Genomic DNA, 10539 nt, shown 5'->3' with positions numbered 1-10539 from the left:
GATGGGGATTGACGCTGATGCTGATCCTGAATCACACACTGGGAAGTTTCTCTGTTTCCTCCATCACATTTCCACGTTTCTTTGATATTATTGTCGACATCATTGGCACAGCAGACTTCACATGTTCCATGATCTTGTCCTTGTTCTTTAGAATCGGGCCGATGGTTGAACGATTCATGTTATGAGAATGAGCGATGTCTACCATCTTTTCACCTCACTCCATTCTCTCAATTATTTTCACTTTTGTTGCCATCGTTATTGTTTGGAACTTCTTAGCAGTACCAGCTACATCATCACTGCTTTTACGCTTGCTTCCAGACATCCTGGGCTTGAAATAAAGATACTGCACTACTGCACTCTATACAGTATTGTACAGTAAAGTACACAAAAGCACAACCACTTGTAGAGGATGCACGCATGTGACAATATATGCCAGACATGTGAACTAACATGATTGGACATGCAAACACACTTTTGAATCTTTGAAAGTTTGCAACTTGAAGGGTCGTATATAGGGGACTTACTGTAAATCAGGGAGCTTGACTGGGCAATGAGGAAAGCCCTATGCAAGACTGTGAGGAGGAGGCTCCTATGAAGAAGTGACATTTAAGCTGAGACCTGAATGACATGAAGGACCCTTGAGGATAAGAGCACTCCTGGCACAGGCTCACAAGGTGCTGAGAGAGGAATAACCTTGGCCCATTTGAAGAACAAGAAATCCCATGAGGCTGGAGCACTGAGAGTGAGGGAGAGGAAGATGAGGTAAGTTGGAGAGTATGGCAGATGAAAGATGAATGCCCATTCTTTGAGACACCTCTCACAGAGAGGTGGGTATATTTCCCCTCCCCTTGAATCTGGAGTGGGCTCCAACTGTTTGTGTTGAACCCCAGCGTGTGGCAGAAATGATGCTGGGCAAGTTCTGAGCCTAGACTTTAGGATGGCTGACACATCCATCTTAGTCGTTCTGTGGCTCTAAACTGACATGTGAGAAGGCTGACCACCTGCTGGAGAGACCACCTTGAGAGGCCCTGAGAATAAATACATGAAGAGGATAGGGCCAAACCTTCCAGCTGTTGTCCCTGCCAAGGTGCCAGACAAATGAGGGAAACCATCTCAGATCAGATTAGTTGCCAGCTGAATATCACTGAGTGACTCCAGTAGATGCCTCATGAGACAGAAGAACCACCTGGCTGAGCCTTGCCCAATCCTGACATACTAAATCATGAGATAGAATTCAATGGTGGTTGTTTTAAACCACTAAATTTTAGGGTAATTTGTGTCTCAGCAAATGATATCCAGAACAAAGACACAGGTTGAAGCCAGGTTACTTTGATCCTTAGCCAGGATAAAGAGTTTGGCTTAAGACGGTTGAGGTACCACAGGAGGGTTTAAGCAAGAGGTGTAGGAACTACATTTTAAAACTTCCTTTGACTGCTGTTTGTTTCTGGTTTCCTAGTTCTTTGCCTTGTACAAGTAACTGAACTCTGCTTTGGTCTCTTTAACTGTAAAATAATAATAATAATAGTGCCTACATCATAGGATTGTTTGAGGATAAAATAATATAAAATCATTAACAAGAGTGCCCAGCACCTGGTTAAGGGTTCCTAGAATGATATCTGCAATTGTTACTATTTTGCTGGCTCAGCTTCAGAATTGAGAAGACTCTAGCCACACTTAAATTCCTCTCAACAAGTTCAGGAAGCCCTGAGGAGAACTGTATTATTCACATTCCAGTTGGTGCCTCTCATATGCACCAGAAATGTCCAGCCAAGCTGCCATCTTGTATTCTCCACAGCCTTCTCTCCTCCTCTGATATTGGTCCCATGGATCCTTGGAAACAGCAAGCCACATTAGCCTGACTGGATAGCGGCCCAGGCCTTTGCAGTCCTCTTTTGTGGCTGCTTTGTCCCCTCAAGCATAGGATGTACCAGGTTGCTACTTCTTAGGCTGTCAGTTGGTGAACTCGGGCCATCATCACGCTCAAGTGGGGTAAACAGCCTCTCTCCTCCCCCTTGGAGAAGAAACTGCCAGAAGAGTGATTCCTTGATCTCCTGGATTCCTACAGAACTTTCAATAATGAAAGTATATTATGTTGTGTTATGTTAGATTACGTTATCTATTTCAGTAATGCCCATTATAAGGTGACTTAGTCCAACCACAAGTGGACTGTGAACAAGCTCACTTGCTGATAAGCTCTCTACTTGGCATCTGCCATCCTTCCCCTTACCCAGCCTCTGCTTCCCTTGTTTGTGCATTAGGTCAATTTTTCTCAAGCCTGTGTTGGAAAACATCAGTTCAATTCTTCAGACATGTCCCATTAAAAAAAAAAAGTGTTCTTGGTTAAATGACTGCTCCTTTCCACCTTTCCATTTCAGAGACTCACAGTGCACATCTCCATACTAAGACCATGAGACACACTCCAGCAAGAAACACTGTTTCACTTGGCTTAATCCAGTATTTCATAAACCTATTTAATCACAGAAGTGTTTTGTTTTCTCCTATGAAGAAATGTTTGAGAGGTGCTACATTTAGTTCCTTCACCACTTCCACAGATTGTAAGCTTTCTTTTATTTAGTTTTTACCCTGACTCTTTCAATTATAATAAATAATACCAGAATTTTTTATTCTTCTGGGTGTTAGTTTTGTTGCATAGTGAATAGACTGCCTGGGTTTGAGTCCTGAATCCATTACTTATAGCTACATAACTTTGGACAATTACTAATATGTAAAATGAAGGTAATAATAGCATTTTCCTCTCAATACGGCTGCTGTGATGATTAAATGATCTCATGCACAGAAAGCGAGTTCCACATTTTCTGCTCATGAGTGTTAGCTATTGCTATAATTATATTATGTTACATTACATTATATTATTATTACTATTATTATTATTTTTAAAAAGCAGTCAACATTTAGGGTCTATAAATATTTCTTTTATATAAAGATTTGTCCAGCTTTATCTGAAGTAAGTCATCCTGTTCTCTTCTGAATCATCACTGCTCTAGTGTTTGACTTTAGGACAGGTCTCTACAGGTAGTGTATTGATATCACTGATATTAATATGAGAAACGTGTTAACTAAATGCTTTTTTTTCTCCACCTCCTGTATAACACTTCAGCCATTACACAACAAATATCTCCAAAAGAAAGGTTATTGGAGAGGTGTAAGCCTCATGTTAGCCATTTATTCTAAGTACTCAAGAGTTCTCTAGTTCAGCAGTTCTTACTATGTTTAGGAGAGCCATGCATGGTGCGGTAAGAATCCGTATTGATCCCATTTTCTAAATGAGGCCTTCAAGGCATACGGAAATTTTATTTTTATATTTCTGCCACTGGAAGCAAAAAGACATAGGCTGGTTATCAGGGTAGTGGAAATCATGATTAGGACCTCTCCAGGATCTGCTAGCAGTCACTGTTAAGCTTCTTTTGTGGGGGCAGTCAGAGCCAGCCTCGAAGAAAGGGAACAGCAGCCCTTTGATTCCAGCCTCCAGGGAGCGGGTACAAACAGCATTTTTTTGACTTTGCAAGAGAAAGTTAAGGCCAGTGTTTTCTTTTTGAAGTATAGAAGATCAGGGTTGAATTGAATACAGATAGACTACAGTTTATCATAAATTGAAGTTTAGTGATAAACACGTTCCATAGTTTCCCTTGATCTTGCTCTATATGGCAGTCTTCTTTAAATTATATGTATATTATCAACAGCAAAAAGCAGGTTAGATGCTCTGCTCAGCTTCCTGTGTCTTGCCATGCAGACAGCTGCCCCAAAGAGGAAGGATTCTATATACGGGAAAATATTCAATAAGGCTATCCTTGAAAACTTGAACTTACATTAATGGTGAATGTACTTAGTACAATCACTTAATAATCAGCTTTATTGACTTTGAAGCCTTCTGATTTAGAAGCAATAAGCTTTCAGGCACATCTTTTGACTAATGTAAAGATGGAAGTGATTTTATAATGCAAAGCACAAGCCTCCTTACAGAACTGTTATTATTGTTATCATTATTTTTTTGGCTGGCTTTCTTGCTTGCATTCTCTCCATCCTTGCACAGAACATGATTTTCTTATGACTGGGAAGAGCAGGAGTCCTCAGTGAGTCATTTAACACCCAGAGGGCAGGGCTGTGCCCATCTTGTTCCCACTGTATCTCCAAGGCTGATATCACTCTGCTCTGGCATTGAAGATTGCTTTTTAAAAAGTCAAAAATCAATTTTGAGTCTTTTTAAAGAGCAACTCTTTCTAGAATCCAAAATATGATGCAAATATGAAAAGATGTCTTCTTTCCTATCAATTGCAGTCTTCTTCAAGACAATTTCATATGTTGCCAAAGCAAGAAGACAAGTATCTCTTAAATGCAATGCAGACAAATTGCCTACTGCTATTTAATGAAAAGGAAACAAAATTGATCTTACTTTGTACTTTTACACAAATAAAAATATTTTTAAACCCTCAGGCCAGAAGACTTCCCTAGAGTAATACTGGATGATGGCTTCACATTTTTTTCTTTACAAAAATATCAATACCAACTCTCTAATATGTGGGTTTTATCTTCTTTTGTGCAAAATCAAACCATAAAATAATTTTTATCATCTATAATATACATAGTCATGTTTTGCTGGAGTTCTTCTCAAAAACTTGTTCTCTAAGATATATCTCAAAGTGAATAAAAATAAAGTTATAAAAATATTTCTATTGGCAATATATTTTTTTCCTGCTGTTTCAATGAACCAAAAGAGTGAGAGAAAAGATTCACTGGGAATTCATTTGTTAGTAATTTACACATACAGTATCTTGGAATATTTTTCCTGCAAATGACTTTATATTGGAGATGAATCTTCCTACAGCTTCTAATTCAAACCATGTGTTCTGGGTTTAATATCAGGATCATTCTCGACTATCTGGCTTGAAGGACAAGGAAGGACAAAGAGCTCTTTAATAACAATGCAATATAATTATAAAAAGAAGAACCCAAACCAAGAGAAAGATGTTGCCATAAACTTCAATGTCTATGAAATTGGCATTCAGTTTATTTCTCTGAGTATCTATGAATTCAGCTTAAAAGGTTCTCTGTTTTATCATTACTGGCATCCAAATCACAAGCCACACATCAGCTTTCAAGATTAAGTCTTGCTCTCCTCTTCTTGGCGGTGTGTGTTTCTGTGTGTGTGTGTGTGTGTGTGTGTGTGTGTGTGTTCTTTCCAAATTAATCACTCTTGCTTTGCAAAATACAAAACATAGAATTTATGGGAAAATGGCAAAGCTTGTGGGAAATCATACTGGTTACCATATACCATAGTCTTGTTAATTTGAAACAATTTTCTGTGCAGATTTTTCTATTCCCCACCCTCTCATCTGGAAAGCATACATGAGCCTTCCTTAAAAATATGCCAGCAGGGCTTCCCTGGTGGTGCAGTGGTTGAGAGTCCGCCTGCCGATGCAGGGGACACGGGTTCGTGCCCCGGTCTGGGAAGATCCCACATGCCGCGGAGCGGCTGGGCCCGTGAGCCATGGCCGCTTGGCCTGCGCGTCCAGAGCCTGTGCTCCGCAACGGGAGAGGCCACAACAGTGAGAGGTCCACGTACAGCAAAAAAAAAAAAAAAAAAAAAAAAAAAAAAAAAAAAGCCAGCAAATACGCCATTCATTTACTGAATCCTCACTGTGGACCCAGCACTGTCATGGGCTCTGTGAGACATCTTGGCACTCAAAGAACTCATGGTCTATTTGGGGTTAGTGGATTTATAAGGAAGAACACTGATGAATGAAGTGACTTTGTGCAAAATCATGTGCCTAGACAGAGGCATATGTTAAATGTTACAAGGTGTGCTTTCCTGCTTCTTTCATGCTTTTCCATCCACCTAGAATACCATCTTCTTCTTTTAGAAACTCTACCCATTCTTTAAAAACTGGCCCAATGGCAATCTGTAGGAAGTGTTTCCTTATTACTCTAAATCAGAACTGGTCTCTCTCAGCCTTATAGTCCTACATCATTTTTCCCCTAGTACTAATCCTAAGGGAGTTATCACATGCAGGTTCATATTGTAGTTATTTATGTACATGAGCAAAAAACAGTCCCCTTCAGTTCCTGAGGGCCAAAATTAGGTCTTTTGAATCTTTGGATGCTCCACGGCATGTAGAACCATTTCATCCATTCATTGAATGAGTGCTCTATATACATTTATTGAATAGATGACTGAATTATCAAATGATTGAATCACAGGCTTTTATACAAAAACTCCAAGGATATTTGTGTTGTATATAACAGTTTACCAAGACCTTTCCCTTACATTATCTTTCTTAATTCTCTAAAGTAGTTATTATCATCATCACTTTACAAATTAATGAACCAAGGATCAGAGAAGTCAAGTAACTTGTTTAACCACATATAGCAAGTGAATGGCAGAGCTGGCGCTCAAACTCAGGTGTTTTGGCTCCAACTCTAGTGCTCTTTCCATTCCTTTATTCTATTTCCTATAGTAATTCATTCTTTATTCACTGCAGGGTTTATTTAAATGCATTTTAAATCTTTATAACTGTAGATTGTAAGCAGTTTGAGGAAAGGCTATTGAGATTATTAGTACTCTTAAAGAACTAATGCAACACCTCATTTTTATACATTTTCATGAATCTGATGCTAGTTGAAGAAACGGTGCTACTAATGTTTCATCAGATGTTAAACATCTAAGGTTGGGGCCTCTTAAGGTGATAAGGTCCTTTTCTCTCTCTCCAGAAAGCAGTTGTTTGGTCCTTTTTATCTTATATCATAGGTATGTTTTTCAAGTATCAAACTGATGTCCATGAATTAAAATGCCCCAATATTTAATACAGCAGTTAATTTTGTTATAAATAAGGCTTCCTATTACAGCTTTTCTATTGTATAACGCAGTTCTCTAACACTCATCAGAACAATGGATACTTGTACATGCCTTACAGTTCAAGTTTTGGGTTCTCTTATAGCCAACTGGCTGCAAAGTAATAATATCTATCTGATGAAAAAAATGTTCTGGTGGAGTGACAAGTGGCTTAACTTGGAGTCAGAAGACATGAGTCAACTATCCTTTCTTCCATTTAAACTAACTGTGAGATGCTGGGCAAATCCTTAATATGTGTGGGTCTTAATTTCTTCATCTGTGAAATGAAGAGATTAAAAAGTCTGATCTCCAGCTGTAACATTCTAGGATTCATTTGGTCTTTTGTTCAACAAGAAAGCCATATGCTTTTTTGTTATAGGGAGATTAATTTTATACAATTAAGACATCTCTGCCATTGATTAGTATGTGAAATTAAAGAATTTTCTTAAGCTCTCCCTTGGCTTACTCACTTGTAATGTACAAAGAGTAATAACTGCTGTACAGGATTTTTAAAAGACAGGTTATGAGAAAGACCTTTATACATTTCAATATACTGTACACATATCTTTGGACCTTGGCTACTCAAACATAAAATATCAAGGATGACATAATTCTCATTATGCTTCTTGTACCAGTTTTTAATTATTTATTATTATATAAATTTTGATAAATACACAATAATATATATATATATAACACATATATATAATTTGAAGCATATAATAGAAATGAACATCTGCAAACCCACTATCTAGCCTAAGTGCTAGAACATTCTCAACATAAATGAAACCAAACAATGTTTTTCTCTGATTCAGCCCTCTGCTTTCTCATTAGAATTTGTGTTTTTAACTTTTAAAAATATTTTTACCACATATGTATGGATCCCTGAACAGCATATTGTTAAGTTTTGCTTGTTTTTTGGTTTTATAAAAATGACATCATACTGTATGTAATCTGAGACTTCCTGTTTTCCCCACTTAATGTTATACTTTTATTATTAAAATTATAATTTTAATATATTAATATTAATATTACTAGCTTACCACATTAATCACAATATTATATATTAATTACATGTAATTTTTATATTAACATATAAATCACATAATTTTTATTATAATTACACAATTTATAGATTTATATATGTTAATTTTATATATAATTTATATATCAACATAATATATAGAATTATATATATATTTATATTATAATTAATATAACATTATTATATTATAATTTACATATAATTTCTATTACTATATGACTATATAAATATAAATTATATGTAAATTATAATAACATTACATATTAATTATAATATAAATATTGTAGCTTAGAGATAGATAAATCATTTTTGCTATTGTATACTATTCCACTCTGTGAATATGCCACACATTATCCATTTTCATGAAAATGAACATTTGGGTTGTTTGCAGTAGTTTTACTATTAAAACCATAAAATCAAAGCGGACACAAGCCTTAGGAGGAAACATATTCTCCTGGTGCACATGAAGAAGAATTTGTCCCCCTTCTAACCATGCTTAATTTTTCTCCTTAATATTTATCACTATTTAACATTGTGCACACACACATATATCTTGATAATTACCTGGATTCACAACTGGAATATAAGATTCTATTTTATCAATGCCATATCCCCAGTTCTGAGAAAAGAGCATCTTGCAAGGGCTCAGAAAATATTTGTTGAATAAATGAATTAATGAATGAATAGATGAATAGGGTTTTGTTGCTTGTTTGTTAAGTAAATTATCCTGTTTGGATTTCCTACTGATACAGAAATCAGCACGGAATATTAGAAGGACACCGAGCACACTCTTCTGGGTTCTGATCCCAGATCTGTCACTAACTTTGGGCAAGTTACCCAATCTTTCTGATTCTGAGTATCAACATTTATAGAAAGGAAATAGTAATAATTTCCGGGCACTATACAAATGTTTTATAAACCCTGACTTGATAAATATATGCTAGTTGTCAATCCTTATAGAAAAAATCCCACATATTTTTATGGAGACTCAAAAAAAATGAACACAAGATCAAATTATTTGTTCTGTATTAAGAATTTCTGCAGTTGTGTAGGAAGCCAGAAAGGAAATAACAGATTGGAGAGAATGAGAGAACCGAGTTCCAGGGGCCTAATCTGATACACTTCCTATGCTGGATGTGGGGCAATCAAGTTTTTGCTGCAAAATCAAGCTATTTTTAACTTCAAGAAAGCATAAAGACTTCTTTTTAAGTAGGGCAACCAAGATAGTGTGTTACCCTTTTCAATCAGCCTGCCTAAATGAAATATTCATCTTTTGTGTCAAAATATGAAGTGTTATATATAGTTGGGCACTAAGAAGGGATGAAGTCTTCTGAGGGTAAATCCTTTAAAAGTCCTGGATAAAATAACTGTAGCAGAAACATCCATTTATATTGAATTAAGGTTCTATACTCTAGAGAAATGAGGTTTAAATTTTTTTTTCTTCTATCCTTGTCTCACATCAACAGGCAAAGGCAGAGGTGATGATGTCTGGGGAAACTTTTCATCCACCTGGATCCAGGGCAACATAATGGAAAAGACCACTGGATTTGGAGTTGGTTCGACCCTGTGCTGCTCAAAGTTAATAGTGTTGGCCTCTGTTTCATCATCTGTAAAGTGGAGTTAATAACAATATTGTCCCACTCTGGTGGTTGTAAGAATTAAGTATGATAATGTGAGTGAAAGCCATTTGTGAACTGTAAAGTACAATGTTGATGTTATGAGATCTGAGTTCTGAGATCTATTGTCATGAGACTGAAACCCAAGGCAAAGATGTGTATTTCTGTTATGAGAGCTAGACAAAAATTGAAGGAAAAGTTTAATTTTGCCCTCTTCCTGTTGCCCTCACCTTTTATTAAACGTTCCTACTTCCTTCCTCACCCTGTCTTTCCCACGGGTGCCCAGCACTTGCGCTCAACCACTGCTGAAGGTCTCCTGTACCCAGACCTGGAACCATATGCCCCTGTGCCCTACATGTCCATCCTGTGCCCCTCCCTTTAGGTTTGGCTCTGCCCTCTCCTTCCTAAAATAATACCAAGGTCTAGCAGAATGGGAAACAAAAAGATTATTTGGCTTCCTGTTCACTAAGAGCTCAAGTCCTGAGTTTTGCTGTGATCTCTGCGTGAGGTTTATATAGTCACAGAGAATCACTGACAAGACTGAGGAAGAAATGGTCCACTGGGAAGCTTTAACTTTTCTACAACTTGCCCAAAGGTGTTTTGACACTTTTACGTATAACAGGAACCTCTGGAAAAAGCACAGGCCTCTCTCAACCTTTGACAAGGTCTGGGTGACACAGTTAATATGAGATCATTGTTAATAGATGCTCATGGAGTAGTGTTTATGGTTTTAATTCCATGTTTCATAGCCATAGTGAGAATTTAAATGGATTGGTTAGGAAAAGAAACTTAGTAAATTCCTAAGGGAAAAAAAGTTGTTCAAAAAAATTTTTTTTAAATTAAATGTAGATTACTATGCATGGATTGGAGCTAGAACTGAAAACCCGCTCTTATAATTCTCTCTTATTGTCTCAGTTTCTTTCTACATTCTTCTTCATTCCCTTCTCTATTCTTTCCAGGTCAAATCCTGGAGGAACTTAGCTTGCCTGGCTTAGCTCACCATTACTACCCTGTGGGAGGCTCTTGAATTA

This window comes from Leucopleurus acutus, assembly GCF_964270905.1.
Source record: "Leucopleurus acutus genome assembly, chromosome: 8".
Classification (NCBI taxonomy): Eukaryota; Metazoa; Chordata; class Mammalia; order Artiodactyla; family Delphinidae; genus Leucopleurus; species Leucopleurus acutus.
The sequence above is the reverse complement of the archived record's forward strand: the minus strand, read 5'-3'. Positions refer to the sequence as shown.